Genomic DNA, 18,078 nt, shown 5'->3' on the forward strand with positions numbered 1-18,078 from the left:
CTTCAAATGTTTTCATACTGTCCTACGTTTTATGTTTGAAGGTAGCTAGCGCTTCCCAGTTATTACAGTAGCAATATCTTTCAAATGAATGCAGTGAAAAGCTCGCTATGGTTTCTAAACATGCCCTTACATAAAGCTTAAGAATGGCGCTGCTAAGATCAGAGATTTGAGTACACACCTTCGACTATTGAGTACCTACCTTAGTCTCCTGAATACAAACCAAGTAATCTTACCTTTATGTCTTCTTGTTCTCTTGAGAATCTCGAGGATTTCACAATGGAGTTGGTCGGCAATGGTGAGAACTCTGAGGTTGAGTCAGACCAGGATGAAGTGGCCCTACATGTGGCGACTGGTGTAGTGGAGACTTCTAACATTTGCGCTGAGAATCCTACCAAGACCGGTAGGAGTGAGATTTTTGGAAAGTGTGGATTCATGCCTCTTGACCGACTCATACACGACCGGTCAAAAGTTTTAGAACACCTACTCATTCAAGGGTTTTTCTTTATTTTTACTATTTTCTACATTGTAGAAAAATTGTGAAGATAACACTATGCAATAACACATATGGAATCATGTAGTAACCAAAAAAGTGTTATACAAATCAAAATATATTTTATATTTGAGATTCTTCAAATAGCCACCTGGTTGACAGCTTTACACACTCTTGGCATTTTCTTAACCAGCTTCATGAGGTAGTCACCTGGAATGCATTTGCATTAACAGGTGTGCCTTGGTAAAAGTACATTTGTGGAATTTCTTTCCTTCTTAATGTGTTTGAGCCAATCAGTTGTGTTGTGATAAGGTAGGGGTGGTATACAGAAGATAGCCCTATTTGGTAAAAGACCAATTCCATATTATGGCAAGAACAGCTCAAATAAGCAAAGAGAAATGACAGTCCATCATTACTTTAAGACATGAAGGTCAGTCAATACTGACAATTTCAAGAACTTTGAAAGTTTCTTCAAGTGCAGTCGCAAAAACCATCAAGCGTTATGATGAAAGTGGCTCTCATGAGGACCGCCACAGGAAGGGAAGACCCAGAGTTACCTCTGCTGCAGAGGATAGTTGCTAGCCTCAGAAATTAGTTCATTAGTTACTAGCCACAGAAATTGCAGCCCAAAAAATTGTTTCACAGAGTTCAAGTAACAGTAATCAAAAAAATAATAATCAACTGTTCAAAGGAGACTGTGTGAATCAGGCCTTCATGGTCGAATTCCTGCAAAGAAACCACTACTAAAGGACACCAATAAGAAGAAATTTGAGTCCAAATTTGAGATTTTTGGTTCCCACCGGCGTGTCTTTGTGAGACACAGTGTGGGTAAACGGGTGATCTCTACATGTGTATTTCCCACTGTAAAGCATGGAGGAGGAGGTTTTATGGTGTGTGGGTGCTTTGCTGGTGACACTGTCTGCGATTTATTTAGAATACATTTTTTTTCTTTTTTTTATTCACACTTTTTTGGTAACTACATGATTCCATATGTGTAATTTCATAGTTTTGATGTCTTCACTATTATTCTACCATGTAGAAAATAGTCAAAATCAAGAAAAACCCTTGAATGAGTAGGTGTTCTAAAACTTTTGACTGGTAGTGTACATTGTGTCAAGCTGGGTAAAGGACAAAGTGCTGGGTAAAGGACAAAGTGTAGAGAAGTGGAATTGATTAGATTTTTTTGTGTATCCGCCGCCCACAGGAAGTGGGCGCTTCGAGTCATGTGTCTCAACTTGTGTCGTGCTTTGCTCTCTAAAGCAGGCCGCTGTTCAAAGGTGTGATCAGTGGGGTAACGTTGAGTGTAGAGTTGGATCAAATGAAAAATCACATTCCTGGTGTTTGTGCCACCCACCGTTTGGTGAGACATAGACCAGGTGGCAATGGCACAACTGAGAATACCCTGTCTGTCTTGTTGAGCTTTGACACAGAGCTTCTACCTGATACGGTCATGCTGGGCAATATTTGTTATTCTGTGAGGGACTTTGTTCCGAACCCGGTACAGTGCTTTAGGTGCCAAGGATTCTGACATGTTTCAGCAATGTGCAGAAGGGAGATCCGGCCTCCCAGGTGACGCAGTGGTAAAGGGCGCAGTACTGCAGCGCCAGCTGTGCCACCAGAGACGCTGGGTTCGCGCCCAGGCTCTGTCGTAACCGGCCGCGACCGGGAGGTCCGTGGGGCGACGCACAATTGGCCTAGCGTCGTCCGGCTTAGGGAGGGTTTGGCCGGTAGGGATATCCTTGTCTCATCGCGCACCAGCGACTCCTGTGGCGGGCCGGGTGCAGTGCCCGCTAACCAAGGTTGCCAAGTGCACAGTGTTTTCTCCGACACATTGGTGCGGCTGGCTTCCGGGTTGGATGAGCGCTGTGTTAAGAAGCAGTGCGGCTTGGTTGATTGTGTATCGGAAGACGCATGACTTTCAACCTTCGTCTCTCCCGAGCCCATACGGGAGTTGTAGCGATGAGACAAGATAGTAGCTACTGAACAATTGGATACCACGAAATTGGGGAGAAAAAGGGGTAAAAAAAAATGAAAAGAAAGAAAAAAAGGAGGGAGATCCCATGATGCGAGAAATGTGCAGGAGGGCATCGTCAGAGAGAGTGTACAGTTAGGATAAAGATAACATTGTGTGTCAATTGTGGGATCTGAAGTCCCCTGTGAGAGAGACAGATTGAGATTGCCAGAGTTTGAGTGGGGCAGAAAGTTTCCTATGCTGAGGCAGTGAAGAGAGCAGAGGCGAATGAGTTAACTGGGAGCCTCCATGTGAGTAGGCCTGAAGACAGAGCTCCAGAGAGGATTAATTTTAGTAGGGTTGGATTTCTTGCATTTATAGCCATGGTGATCAACTACACTGCACTGATGGAGTGTAAATCACAGAAGATAGATGTGGTAGTTGCAGCAGCATATAAATATTTGGGTGATAAGGGAATTTATATGTTTAAGATAATGACTAAAGAATTCCACCCTGAAACGTAATTATTAGATTATGTAACATGTATAAGAATAATTAGACTTACGTAATTATTAGACTATGTAAAATGTATTAATAATATTTAGACTAAATTCCAATAAGGTTTGGTCGAGAGAAGTAAGGGAGAGAAATGTGCGTGACTAAGAAAACACAGAGGACAATAAACTATACATGACCTGACCTGGTTAGAACTTTGAAAAACTTTCGACAGGAAAGAGACACTGTCAAGGTCCCTCTAATCTCGGGAGGGAGGGAACGGTATGGAACTGCCAGCTTGGTAGTGATATACGAGGAATGTGAACTGTGGGGAGGGATATAGCCCACCTACGGTTTGTGTGTGTGTATGTGCGAGGAAGTAGGTGGGGGTGAGAGTTATAAAATGCATTTTTGGACTTTAGAACGTTCTCTGAATAAACTTTACAGACCTTTTGCAGAAGCTGAGTCTGGGTGGTGGGTGGTGGGTTTTTGCGGAGAGTGTATAGGTGCAATTTAGGTTTTCCCATCAAAAGTTTTGGTAGAAGACAAGGACTGGTCCAATAATGCATTTCTTATTGGACTGCGTTTTTTTGGACAAGGAGATTAATTTGGGAATTCCATTTGTTATATTGAGGACTGTGAAGAAAGCAGTGGGAAAGGTGGATTTAATCAAGGATACTAGAAGCCGCCTTGTTTTGGTTAATTGTGTTGATGAAGAACAGAAGAAGCGTGCACTGGATCTGGCAAAATTGTCCACCTCAGAAGTAACATGGAGCAGGGAGCCAGCAAAGGAGTTATAGCTGGAGTCTCGTTGGATATAGATGATGAGTACCAGGAGTGGTCAGTGCAAGTCGCCTGGCCCGTATGGTAAATTAAAGTTAGGAAAAAGCCTAGCAATATTATTGTTGTTTAAGGAGACTACCTGAATATGTGAAGTTTGGATATGTGAGGTATGCGGTGAGAGCATTTGAGTCCAAACCATTACAGTGTGGAAATTGTAAAGGATATGGTCAAATGTTTGCAGATGGGAGAAGTATGATATTGAAGAATCTGTGAATGGAAAATGTAGCAACTGTGGTGTGGATCATACCATGGACTTCCTTGAGTGCCCTGTTAGACTGAAGGAGGTCGAGGTGTCAAGGATTAGAGGGCTGCGCAGTGAATCTCCTATGCGGAGGCATTGAAGAAAGTTGAACGGACAAGATGGAACAGTGATGAAGATATGGCGGTGGATGTATTGCAACCAGTTGCTAGTATTTTAAGCCAATTAGATAATTTGGATACACTCATTGTGAAGAAGGTGGATTTTGTGGCATTTATAGCCACAGTGACTGTACAAGGGGTCTAAGGGGTCTAATAAGCTGGAAATCATTATATCTGCAGCCAATAAGTTTTTGGGGCTCCAAGACTTCACGGCAGAAGCACTACAAGGACTAATGTTGCTAGGAAATGTCCCGGCCTAACAGGAGGCTTCTGAGCCTGTGTTCTGAGCCTGCCAGGTGTCAGGCCAGGGTGTCCTCAGTTGCGGTCCAAGAGCTTCAGGCCCTCCGAAAGGAGAGACAGAGAAAAAGATCAGGGTTAGTGAGAGCATGTCTAAGACCATAGTACACCAGATACAGTGCATTCGGAAAGTATCCCTTTTCCCATATTTGTTACATTACAGCCTTATTCTAAAATGTATTAAATAAATGTTTTTCTTAATCAATCTATACGCAATATCCCATCGTGACAACGCGAAAACAGGTTTTTAGAATTTTTAGAATGTATATACATTTAGACATGTATATATATATTAATTTATTTATTTTTGTAAATACCTTATTTACATAAGTATTCAGACGCTTTGCTATGGGACTCAAAATTGAGCTCAGGTGCATCCTGTTTCCATTCATCACCCATGAGATGTTTCTACAACTTGATTGGGGTCCACCTGTGGTAAATTCAATTGATTGGACATGATTTGGAAAGGCACACACCTGTCTATATAAGGTCCCACAGTTGACAGTGCATGTCAGAGCAAAAACCAAGCCATGAGGTTGAAGGAATTGTCCGTAGAGCTCCAAGACAGGATTGTGTTGAGGCACAGATCTGAGGAAGGGTACCAAAACATTTCTGCAGCATTGAAAAACTCCCCAATAACACAGTGGCCTCGATCATTCTTAAATGACAGAACCATGGCTGACCCTGTTATGGTGCGTGAATGAGGACCCAAAAGCGAATTAACAAACAGAGTACTTTAATGACGAACATACGTGGGCTCAGATGGACAGGTAGATTCCGACAGGACAGGACAAGGTTGCAGCACACACGATGATAGTCTGGTTCAGGCATGAGACACATAAACAAACAAACAAGAATCCGACAAGGACAGGAGCAGAAACAGAGACAGATATAGGGACCTAATCAGAGGGAAAAAAGGGAACAGGTGGGGAACGGGGTGAATGGGTAATTAGGAGGAGACAAGGCACAGCTGGGGAAAAGAGGGGGAGAAAAGGTAACATAACAACGACCAGCAGAGGGAGACAGGGTGAAGGGAAAGGACAGAGACAAGACAACATGACAGTACCCCCCCACTCACCGAGCGCCTCCTGGCGCACTCGAGGAGGAAGCCTGGCGGCAACGGAGGAAATCATCGATCAGCGCACGGTCCAGCACGTCCCGAGAGGGAACCCAACTCCTCTCCTCCGGACCGTACCCCTCCCAATCAACAAGGTACTGGTGACCACGGCCCCGAGGACGCATGTCCAAAATCCTGCGGACCCTGTAGATGGGTGCGCCCTCGACAAGGATGGGGGGGGGGGGGGGAAGACGAGCGGGGGCGCGAAGAACGGGCTTGACACAGGAGACATGGAAGACCGGGTGGACGCGACGAAGATATCGCGGCAGAAGAAGTCGCACTGCGACAGGGTTAATGATTTGAGAGATACGGAATGGACCAATGAACCGCGGGGTCAACTTGCGAGAAGCCGTCTTAAGGGGAAGGTTCTGAGTGGAGAGCCAAACTCTCTGACCGCGACAATATCTAGGGCTCTTCGTTCTACGCTTATTAGCAGCTCTCACAGTCTGCGCCCTATAACGGCAAAGTGCAGACCTGACCCTCTTCCAGGTGCGCTCGCAACGTTGGACAAAAGCCTGAGCGGAGGGGACGCTGGACTCGGCGAACTGAGATGAGAACAACGGAGGCTGGTACCCGAGGCTACTCTGAAAAGGAGATAGCCCGGTCGCAGACGAAGGAAGCGAGTTGTGGGCGTATTCTGCCCAGGGGAGCTGTTCTGACCAAGACGCAGGGTTGCGAAAAGAAAGACTGCGTAAGATGCGACCAATAGTCTGATTGGCCCGTTCTGCTTGACCGTTAGACTGGGGGTGAAAGCCGGAAGAGAGACTGACGGAAGCCCCAATCAAACGGCAAAACTCCCTCCAAAATTGAGACGTGAATTGCGGACCTCTGTCCGAAACGACGTCTGACGGAAGGCCATGAATTCTGAAAACATTCTCGATGATGATTTGTGCCGTCTCTTTAGCAGAAGGAAGCTTAGCAAGGGGAATGAAATGAGCCGCCTTAGAGAACCTATCGACAACCGTAAGAATAACAGTCTTCCCCGCTGACGAAGGCAGTCCGGTGACAAAATCTAAGGCGATGTGAGACCACGGTCGAGAGGGAATAGGAAGCGGCCTGAGACGGCCGGCAGGAGGAGAGTTACCGGACTTAGTCTGCGCGCAGACCGAACAAGCAGCCACGAAACGACGCGTGTCATGCTCCCGGGTGGGCCACCAGAAACGCTGGCGAATGGAAGCAAGCGTACCCCGAACGCCAGGGTGACCGGCTAACTTGGCAGAGTGAGCCCACTGAAGAACGGCCAGACGAGTAGGAACGGGAACGAAAAGAAGGTTCCTAGGACAAGCGCGCGGCGACGGAGTTTGAGTGAGTGCTTGCTTTACCTGCCTCTCAATTCCCCAGACAGTCAACCCGACAACACGCCCCTCAGGGAGAATCCCCTCGGGGTCAGTGGAGGCTACTGAAGAACTGAAGAGACGAGACAAAGCATCAGGCTTGGTGTTCTTAGAGCCCGGACGATAAGAAATCACGAACTCGAAACGAGCGAAAAACAGCGCCCAACGCGCCTGACGCGCATTAAGTCGTTTGGCAGAACGGATGTACTCAAGGTTCCTATGGTCAGTCCAAACGACAAAAGGAACGGTCGCCCCCTCCAACCACTGTCGCCATTCGCCTAGGGCTAACCGGATGGCGAGCAGTTCGCGGTTACCCACATCATAGTTACGTTCCGACGGCGACAGGCGATGAGAAAAATACGCGCATGGGTGGACCTTGTCGTCAGAGAGGGAGCGCTGAGAAAGGATGGCTCCCACTCCCACCTCTGACGCGTCAACCTCGACAACGAACTGTCTAGAGACGTCAGGTGTAACAAGGATAGGAGCGGATGTAAAACGACTCTTGAGGAGATCAAAAGCTCCCTGGGCGGAAACGGACCACTTAAAGCACGTCTTGACAGAAGTAAGGGCTGTGAGAGGAGCTGCCACCTGACCGAAATTACGGATGAAACGACGATAGAAGTTCGCGAAGCCGAGAAAGCGCTGCAGCTCGACGCGTGACTTAGGGACGGGCCAATCAATGACAGCTTGGACCTTAGCGGGATCCATCTTAATGCCTTCAGCGGAAATAACAGAACCGAGAAATGTGACGGAGGAGGCATGAAAAGTGCACTTCTCAGCCTTCACGAAAAGACAATTCTCTAAAAGGCGCTGGAGGACACGTCGAACGTGCTGAACATGAATCTGGAGTGACGGTGAAAAAATCAGGATATCGTCAAGGTAAACGAAAACAAAGATGTTCAGCATGTCTCTCAGGACATCATTGACTAATGCCTGAAAGACAGCTGGAGCGTTAGCGAGGCCGAAAGGAAGAACCCGGTATTCAAAGTGCCCTAACGGAGTGTTAAACGCCGTCTTCCACTCGTCCCCCTCCCTGATGCGCACGAGATGGTAAGCGTTACGAAGGTCCAACTTAGTGAAAAACCTGGCTCCCTGCAGGATCTCGAAGGCTGAAGACATAAGAGGAAGCGGATAACGATTCTTCACTGTTATGTCATTCAGCCCTCGATAATCTATGCAGGGGCGCAGAGACCCGTCCTTCTTCTTGACAAAAAAAAACCCCGCTCCGGCGGGAGAGGAGGAGGGGACTATGGTACCGGCGTCAAGAGCTACAGACAAATAATCTTCGAGAGCCTTACGTTCGGGAGCCGACAGAGAGTATAGTCTACCCCGGGGGGGGGTGGTTCCCGGAAGGAGATCAATACTACAATCATACGACCGGTGTGGAGGAAGAGAGGTGGCCCTGGACCGACTGAACACCGTGCGCAGATCGTGATATTCCTCCGGCACCCCTGTCAAATCACCAGGCTCCTCCTGTGAAGAAGAGACAGAGGAAACAGGAGGGATAGCAGACATTAAACATTTCACATGACAAGAGACGTTCCAGGAGAGGATAGAATTACTAGACCAATTAATGGAAGGATTATGACAAACTAGCCAGGGATGGCCCAAAACAACAGGTGTAAAAGGTGAACGAAAAATTAAAAAAGAAATGGTTTCACTATGATTACCAGAAACAGTGAGGGTTAAAGGTAGCGTCTCACGCTGAATCCTGGGGAGAGGACTACCATCCAGGGCGAACAAGGCCGTGGGCTCCTTTAACTGTCTGAGAGGAATGTCATGTTCCCGAGCCCAGGTCTCGTCCATAAAACAGCCCTCCGCCCCAGAGTCTATTAAGGCACTGCAGGAAGCTGACGAACCGGTCCAGCGTAGATGGACCGACAAGGTAGTGCAGGATCTTGAAGGAGAGACAGGAGTAGTAGCGCTCACCAGTAGCCCTCCGCTTACTGACGAGCTCTGGCCTTTTACTGGACATGAAGTGGCAAAATGACCAGCGGAACCGCAATAGAGACAGAGGCGGTTGGTGATTCTCCGTTCCCTCTCCTTAGTCGAGATGCGGATACCTCCCAGCTGCATGGGCTCAGCACCCGAGCCGGCAGAGGAAGATGGTAGTGATGCGGAGAGGGAGGCGACGGAGAGCGCGAGCTCCTTTCCACGAGCTCGGTGACGAAGATCAACCCGTCGCTCAATGCGAATAGCGAGTTCAATCAAGGAATCCACGCTGGAAGGAACCTCCCGGGAGAGAATCTCATCCTTTACCTCTGCGCGGAAACCCTCCAGAAGACGAGCGAGCAAGGCCGGCTCGTTCCAGCCACTGGAGACAGCAAGAGTGCGAAACTCAATAGAGTAGTCTGTTATGGATCGATTGCCTTGACATAGGGAAGACAGGGCCCTGGAAGCCTCCTCCCCAAAAACAGATCGATCAAAAACCCGTATCATCTCCTCCTTAAAGTCTTGATACTGGTTAATACACTCAGCCCTTGCCTCCCAGATTGCCGTGCCCCACTCACGAGCCCGTCCAATAAGGAGAGATATGACGTAGGCGACACGAGCAGTGCTCCTGGAGTAAGTGTTGGGCTGGAGAGAAAACACAATATCACACTGGGTGAGGAACGAGCGGCATTCAGTGGGCTCCCCAGAGTAACACGGCGGGTTATTGATTCTGGGCTCCGGAGATTCGAAAGCCCTGGAAGTGGCCGGTGGATCGAGGCGGAGATGGTGAACCTGTTCTGTGAGGTTGGAGACTTGGGTGGCCAGGGTCTCAACGGCATGTCGAGCAGCAGACAATTCCTGCTTGTGTCTGCCTAGCATCGCTCCCTGGATCTCGACGGCTGAGTGGAGAGGATCCGAAGTCGCTGGGTCCATTCTTGGTCGGATTCTTCTGTTATGGTGCGTGAATGAGGACCCAAAAGCGAATTAACAAACAGAGTACTTTAATGACGAACATACGTGGGCTCAGATGGACAGGTAGATTCCGACAGGACAGGACAAGGTTGCAGCACACACGATGATAGTCTGGTTCAGGCATGAGACACATAAACAAACAAACAAGAATCCGACAAGGACAGGAGCAGAAACAGAGACAGATATAGGGACCTAATCAGAGGGAAAAAAGGGAACAGGTGGGGAACGGGGTGAATGGGTAATTAGGAGGAGACAAGGCACAGCTGGGGAAAAGAGGGGGAGAAAAGGTAACATAACAACGACCAGCAGAGGGAGACAGGGTGAAGGGAAAGGACAGAGACAAGACAACATGACAGACCCACTGTAAAATGAGAGGCTTGCTAGCGGAACCCCTCGACAACATCCCGCTGAAAACGCAGTGCGCGAAATTCAATTTTTTTTTTTTTTAAATATGTAACTTTCACACATTAACAAGTCCAATACAGCAAATGAAAGATAAACATCTTGTTAATCTACTCATCGTTTCCGATTTCAAAAATGCTAAAACACAACATATGATTTAGGTCATAGCCAAGTCGAAAAAACACACAGCCATTTTTCCAGCCAAAGATAGGAGTCACAAAAAGCAGAATTATAGATAAAATTAATCATTAACCTATGATGATCTTCATCAAATGACACTCATAGGACATCATGTTACACAATACATGTATGTTTTGTTCGATAAGCTGCATATTTATATCCAAAAATCTCAGTTTACATTGGCGCCTTACATGCAGTAATGTTTGATTCCAAAACATCCAGTGATTTTACAGAAATACTCATAATAAACATTGATAAATATACAAGTGTTATTCACAGAATTAAAGATAGACTTCTCCTTAATGCAACCGCTGTGACAGATATAAAAACAAACTTTACGGAAAAAGTATAATCTGAGAACGGCGCTCAGAACCCAAAACAGCCAGAGGAATATCCGACATTTTGGAATCAACAAAGTTAGAAACAACACCATAAATATTCACTTACCTTTGATTATCTTCATCAAAAGGCACTCCCAGGAATCCCAGTTCGACAATAAATGACTGATTTGTTCCATAAAGTTCCATAATTTATGTCCAAATAGCTACTTGTTGTTAGCGTGTTCAGCCCATCATCATGAGTGCGCAGGCACTTCATCCAGACAAAAACTCGAAAAGTTCCGTTACAGTCCTTTAGAAACATGTCAAACGATGTATGGAATCAATCGTTAGGATGTTTTTAACATAAAACATCAAAATTGTTCCAACCGGAGAATTCCTTTGTCATCAGAGAAGCACTGGAACGAGAAGTAACTCTGTCGGGAGCGCGCGTCATGAGACCAAGGCTCTCTGCCAGACCACTGACTCAAAGAGGTCTCATGAGTCCTTCCTTTATAGTAGAATCCTCAAACCAGTTTCTAAAGACGGTTGACATCTAGCGGAAGCCCTGGGAAGTGCAACCTCATCCATATCTCAATGTGTATTCGGTAGGCCAAGCTTTGAAAAACTACAAACCTCAGAAGTCCCACTTCCTGGTTGGATTTTTCTCAGGTTTTCACCTGCCATATGAGTTCTGTTGTACTCACAGACATCATTCAAACAGTTTTAGAAACTTCAGAGTGTTTTGTATCCAATACTATGAATAATATGCATATATTAGCATCTGAGACAGAGTAGGAGGCAGTTCACTCTGGGCACGCTATTCATCCAAAAGTGAAAATGCTGTCCCCTATCCCAAAAAGGTTCAAACGTGTCCCAGCCCCAGTGTTGCCAACTTAGCGACTTAGTTGCTATATTTAGCGAGTATTGTGACCCCACTAGCGACACATTTTTTTTAAATGGACTAGCAACAAATCTAGCAACTTTTTCTTGTGTTATTGGAGACTTTTGGAGACTCTGACGTGAAAGCACGTATTGTTCTTACTCTTACCAACGAGCAGTGGGTGCTGCCGTGGGCCCCACGCCTGTCTCACAGGCAGCCCAGTCCTCGCGCAGCAGTCCCTCCCAGCTGCAGTCAGGGCTTGGCTTACATTCAGGGTGGGATGTAAATGTAAAATGTTCTTTGTCTAATATAAATCACTGCACAAAAATAAATCACTGCATTTGACTCACACAGCCTCAGTCACTTACTCACCTTGTCCACTGTGTGTGTGCCTCTCTGTGAGATAAGCGAAACATCTAGCTGGCTAGCTCATCATGCCTCAGTCTAAACTGTACACTCAAAAATACAGAAAAGAGTGGGAATCAAACCCTGAATTCAAAGGCTGGTTGAAGCCGTTTATTGGAGATGATACACAGGCATACTGCCTGTATTGTAAGGCTGATTTCTACGCCAAGTGATGTAAAAAAACACATGACAACTCAAAAACATACTCAAAAGGCAAAGCCTTATAACAGTTCCACCCAAACCAAGCTGCAATCCCTCTCTGAACACTGTTCCATGCTGGCATGTGATCACATTTGGAAAAGCATGTAGAGCTGCTTTCTCAGACTCCACTGCTGCTACCCCCTTCAAAATGCACAGGACAAAGTGCACAGACATGATTAATGGTGTTCTAGGACCATACTTTCTGAAAAAGTTGTTTGCAGATGTGGGTGACCAGCGTTTCAGCCTCCTCCTCGATGAGTCCACGGATGTAAGTGTTTCTAAGTACCTGGGGGTTGTGATAAGGTACTTTAGTGACACCAAGCAGAAAATTGTATCAACATTTCTGGGGCTTGTTGAGTTTGAGGGAGGAGATGCCAAATCTATAGCCCGTGCTGTTGTGGCTTTCCTCGAGAAGTGTTGTCTTAAAAAAGAGAAACTCCTGGGGATAGGGACTGACAATGCCTCTGTTATGACGGTGATTAACAATGGGGTCCATAAAATGCTGAAGGAGGAGTATGGCCTCAAATGTCTGGTTCCTATTTGCTGTGTGTGCCACTCTCTGCAGCTTGCTGTAAGTCATGCTTCCAATGACACCATCCCCTGTGGTGTGGAGTACTTGGTACGAGAGACTTATCTTATCTTAACTGGTTTTCAGTGTCTCCAAAGTGCAGGGAGGCCTACAAGGTCATATATGAGACCATCAACTGTGGGGAGAAACCTTTACAGATAACCAAGGGATGTGCCACACTTTGGCTCTCCATTGAACCAGTGAACACTGCTACATGGCTGAGGTTTTATACTCCATGTACAGTGATCCTCAAAACATATTGTATCTGACTTTTTTGAAGTCCGTGCTGGGTGAGGTACAGTTGGCCATCAAGGCTTTTGAGGGAGAGCAAGTAGACCTTCTTAAGCTACTTTTTTTAATATATTTTTTTTACCCCTTTTTTCTCCCCAATTTCGTGGTATCCAATTGTTGTAGTAGCTACTATCTTGTCTCATTGCTACAACTCCCATACGGGCTCGGGAGAGACGAAGGTTGAATGTCATGCGTCCTCCGATACGCAACCCAACCAGCCGTACTGCTTCTTAACACAGGGCGCATCCAACCCGGAAGCCAGCCACACCAATGTGTCGAAGGCTACACCATGCACCTGGCAACCTTGGCTAGCGCGCACTGCGCCCGGCCCGCCACAGGAGTCGCTGGTGCGCGATGAGACAAGGAGATCCCTACCGACCAATCCCTCCCTAACCTGGACGACGCTAGGCCAATTGTGCGTCGCCCCACGGACCTCCCGGTCGCGGCCGGTTACGACAGAGCCTGGGCGCGAACCCAGGGACTCTGATGGCACAGCTGGTGCTGCAGTACAGCGCCCTTAACCACTGCGCTGGTTAAGGGCGGCCTCTTCTTAAGCTACTTGACAGCTTGGTTAGCCTGATCAAGTCTGTGAGCAGCAGGGTGCTGAATCCACTGGAAAATGTCGATGTACTCAAAGGGGCAATAGATGGATTCATCAGTCCCAAACCGTACCTTGGTTACCTTTTTGAGTCAAAGGCAGCTGAGCTCCACCTTGTACCTGAGGATGAAAACAATGTCTGAAAGTGGTGTGTAGCCGTCACCATCTCCCTCACTAATGAGTTGAGGGTGAGACTGCCAGACAACATCGAAGCGGTGTGTAGCCTTCACCATCTCCCTCACTAATGAGTTGAGGGTGAGACTGCCGGACAACATCGAAGCGGTGTGTAGCCTTCACCATCTCCCTCACTAATGAGTTGAGGGTGAGACTGCCAGACAACATCGAAGCGGTGTGTAGCCTTCACCATCTCCCTCACTAATGAGTTGAGGGTGAGACTGCCAGACAACATCGAAGCGGTGTGTAGCCTTCACCATCTCCCTCACTAATGAGTTGAGGGTGAGACTGCCGGACAACATCGAAGCATTGCATTACATGTCAGTTTTCACTGTGGAGGAAACTCTAAAGCACAATAAGAGTCCTGGAGAAATAGAAAAAATAGCCAAGCTCCTTGGCTACTCCCCTGCAGAGATAGACAAGATTATCCAGCAATGGCGTGCCATCCATCTTAGTAAATGGAACGAGACAAAAAACACACTGGGCTTCTGGAGTGAGATTTGGAAGTTCAGGAATGCAGCTGATATCAACCTGTTTCAAGAACTTGCCATGGCAGCTGTCTGTGTTGTCCTTGCCACACTCGAATGCTGAAGTCGAGAGAGTATTCAGACAGAGGAGTGTGGTAAAAAGCAAACTTAGAAATCGGATGTCCTTACAGACCCTTAACTCCATCCTGTACATTCGATATGGACTGAAACTGTCTGGTGAGGCTTGCTATGCGCACCAGCTGCCTGATAATGTTTTGCAGCTTTTTGGCACATCAGCTGCTTACTCATTTAAGTCAGCTCCCTCAGTTACTGAACCTGCCATAGAGAGCCTTGACCAAAATGACGATGACCCACTCTTTCTGTGAGTTAGCACAGCCTGTGTGTGTGTGAAGGGGGGTCTGGAAAAAAAAGGCCAGACTAGTTACCATAATTTCTCACATTGCCATTGCCAGCTTTTTCTATTGTCTCTTTTTGGTCCATTTAGATTGTTAATGTAGATTGTATACTATTTTTATTTTTTATTTTTATGTTATGGTTAAAAATGTTCATGTTTTACTGTGACTTGTTGTAGGCTACTAAGTGTACCATAAGGTTAAAAACCAAAGCAAATTAAGAAAACTAAACTAAAAAACTAAAAAATTAAATAAAAACGGAGTGTCTCTTTTGAGTCACTTTTGTCGGTCCCAAGCCCGGATAAAGGAGCAGGGTTGGAATTGTTACATAAAAAAAAAAAGAATCAACAGAAGAAAGTTCAGTTGTAGTTCTAAACATATTTAGGGTGTTTTTTACTCAATTTTTGTCTCTCCCACGGTGTTATTCCTCTCTCCTACAGCGTCCATCACAATAGGCCTTATGCACATTCCATGATCGAAAGTTCTAAACACAATTCCTATCGGTTTGGCAATTTCCGGTCAGTCTAGTTGTTATCGACGATATAACGTTACTACCACTATGTCGCAGTTTTTTTACTAGGTGTCTTCGGGACTTGCCTCAAATTAATATTGTACATCGAATTGTTACATCAGCCTCCGAGACTCCAGCTAGCAAGAATGAAAAGGGGTTCAATATGTATATAGGAAGCTACATAGACAACTATGAAGGTGAGTACCAAGTCAGTGACAGATATAACGTTAGCTAGCTACAATCATTAGCTAGCTAATTTAACTATTAACTGTAGCTAGCTAGTTACTTCGTAAAATGACGTAACTTTTACAGAATCTACCTGAGAATGTGTGTATTTTCGTTAGCTTGGTTAAGTTATTCTTGCTAGCTATATTTGCTAGCTAAAACAATTGTTATTCACGTCTTCTACACAGTATCTAACAAATATACATTGACAGGGGAGATCACCGTGAGGCCTGCCTGCCACAGGTCCATGAGGAAGTGTAAAAAGCCGCACAGCATGAGAGTAGGGAAAAGTTATAGATAGCTAATAGGGACCTTGTTAAACAGCTCCTGTGAGACACTGTCATCATGGTCAAAATGTGATGGAGACAGTATCCACGTTTAATCTTATCAGTAGATAGATATTAAGGATGGGTCCCAATCCCAATTTAGAATTGCCCACTTAACAGGTTATTGGGTTAAGATCTGTTGATGCAGTGTTTGGTAGTTTTGTTAATGAAACACAATGTATTCCTGTATAGTTAAATTAGCCCCTAGTTAAGAAGACTAGACACTACTATGTTTATTGTTATTCATTCTCACTTCAGTCTTCCATCACACTTATCTTCACAGATGGTGTTAAAGCACTCCATACCAGTGATAGTGGGTCAAAGCCACTGCTTCTGTGTTGCAGGAAGTGTTCTGTGTATGCAAACCATGGAGATGAAGAGGGGGCTAGCCATGGAGCCAGTGGCTGTACAGGAGTACTGCACACTGAAGAATGTTAACTTCTTTCCGTGTGGCTTCGTAGTGCACCCAGATGCTCCGTGGTTAGGATCCTCTCCAGATGGAATCATATTTGATCCCAGTGTGAGACCACACTTTGGACTCTTAGAGGTCAAGTGCCCAAATGTATAAAGTTATGTTGACTGCCCTTACCTGAAGATACAGAATGGAGAGCTGAAGTTGAAGAGATCTCATGCTTACTACTAGCAGGTGCACCTCATAGTCACCTCAAGTTCTTGGGAGTATGGCTAGACGGTACACTGTCCTCCTCTCAGCACATATCAAAACTGAAAAAAAACCACTAACTGGACACTTATCTCCATCTCTTCATTCAAAGACTCAATCATGGACACTTGCTGACGGTTGTGGCTGCTTTGTGTGATGTATTGTTGTCTCTACCTTCTTGCCTTTGTGCTGTTGTCTGTGCCCAATTGTGTTTGTGACATGTTTTATGCCGCTACCATGTTGTTGCTAACTTGTTGTCATGTGGTGTTGCTATCATGCTGTGTTGTCATGTGTTGCTGCGATGCTATGTTGTCTTGGGTCTCTCTTTATGTAGTGTCATGGTGTTTTTGTCCTATATAAAACAAAAATGAATCCCCCATCCCCACAGGAGGCCTTTTGGTAGGCCGTCATTGTAAATAAGAATTTGTTCTTAAATGGCTTGCCAAGTAAAGTAAAATATTTGAGCAATTACATTTACTTTTGATACTTAAGCATATTGAGAACCAAATACTTTTACTCAAGTAGTGTTTTACTGGGTGACTTTTACGAGTCATTTTCTATTAAGTTATCTTTGCTTTTACTCAAGTTTGACAATTAGGTACTTTTTCCACCACTGGTGATGCGTGTTCCTCCATTTTCTGTGTGTGTGTCATAAAAGGAAGCAGTGGCAAATTGCAAGAAAACCACCAACTCTTTAATGGCTGCGATGAGAGGGCGGCAAACCAAGATGGATGAAATTCATCCAGTCTCTTTGAGAGATTGGCTGATGACTGCAAGAAAAAGGATTGCTTCTCTGAAAGAGGTAAGGATAGGTGCACTCTTGCCAACCAAACTGCATTCACAGGACTACCATTGGAATTAAGTCAAATGTATTTTCATGGATTCTGGAATTTTCTTTGGGGATTGTGATGGAATAGCATATTTGCTTTTTAACCCTTTGTTAGTTTATCATTTATTTCACTATTTTCAACAACTTCCCGCCTACAGCAAAGGAAATAGAAGAGCTGGTGTTCTGCCAACGACCAGAGCGGATTTCTTGCGTTGTAAGTTTTACTTGGATTTCCAAATGAATTCATGGCTTTCTCACAGAAGCTGATAAATCTGATTTGTTATTACTTGACCACACGTCAAACCCGGCAGCTGTGACTGAAACTTTCACCTAATCAAGTTTGTTGTTATCCCCATGTGCATAATAAAGCCATTATTTTTGTTCTCTCTTTTAACCTCCAGATGCCACCACCCTGCCCCTTGACCCCCAACACGTCCAACTACAACCTCGTTCTGACAGACGACAGTTCAGTCCAACACTGCAAGAAGCCCCAGCCCACCCTGACCCCCAGGTCCTGTGTAAAGAGGTTCGGAAGGATGGACACTATCACTGGGAGGTAGAAACCCTCTATGTCCTGGCCTTTATTGTTGTTTGCTGCCCCAGCATCATCAGAAAGAAGACCCTTTCAACGATCGCTTTGAACGTAACAGCAATGTCTGGTGCTTACGACCGACTTTGATCTACAGTTAGGTCCACCATGGCCCAGCAGAGAATCATACGCAATGTGTCCTAGAGGTTAGTGAAGCGGACCAGCAACTGAGGGAAAACACATCTGGTTTGGATTGGGCCTGCAACCGGAGTGCATCACTGTCCTCACTGTCCTAGATGCCATCACC

General features: G+C 45.8%; 1 long non-coding RNA gene across 6 annotated transcripts; it reads left to right on the top strand.

The window, feature by feature from the left end:
- The first annotated feature begins 14,987 nt into the window (after nt 1–14,987).
- Nucleotides 14,988–17,769, top strand: LOC149982129 (uncharacterized). 6 transcript variants are annotated; one of them, XR_016482630.1, is made up of 5 exons: nt 14,988–15,398; nt 16,036–16,571; nt 17,072–17,215; nt 17,401–17,456; nt 17,644–17,769. It is a non-coding gene; the product is annotated as an uncharacterized LOC149982129 (long non-coding RNA). The 6 variants fall into 6 exon arrangements; XR_016482632.1 differs by having other exon boundaries at nt 16,036–16,443; XR_016482631.1 differs by having other exon boundaries at nt 15,099–15,398; nt 16,097–16,571.
- Nucleotides 17,770–18,078: the final 309 nt, after the last annotated feature.

This window comes from Oncorhynchus mykiss, chromosome 8, assembly GCF_057628025.1.
Source record: "Oncorhynchus mykiss isolate SJ-2025 chromosome 8, ASM5762802v1, whole genome shotgun sequence".
Classification (NCBI taxonomy): Eukaryota; Metazoa; Chordata; class Actinopteri; order Salmoniformes; family Salmonidae; genus Oncorhynchus; species Oncorhynchus mykiss.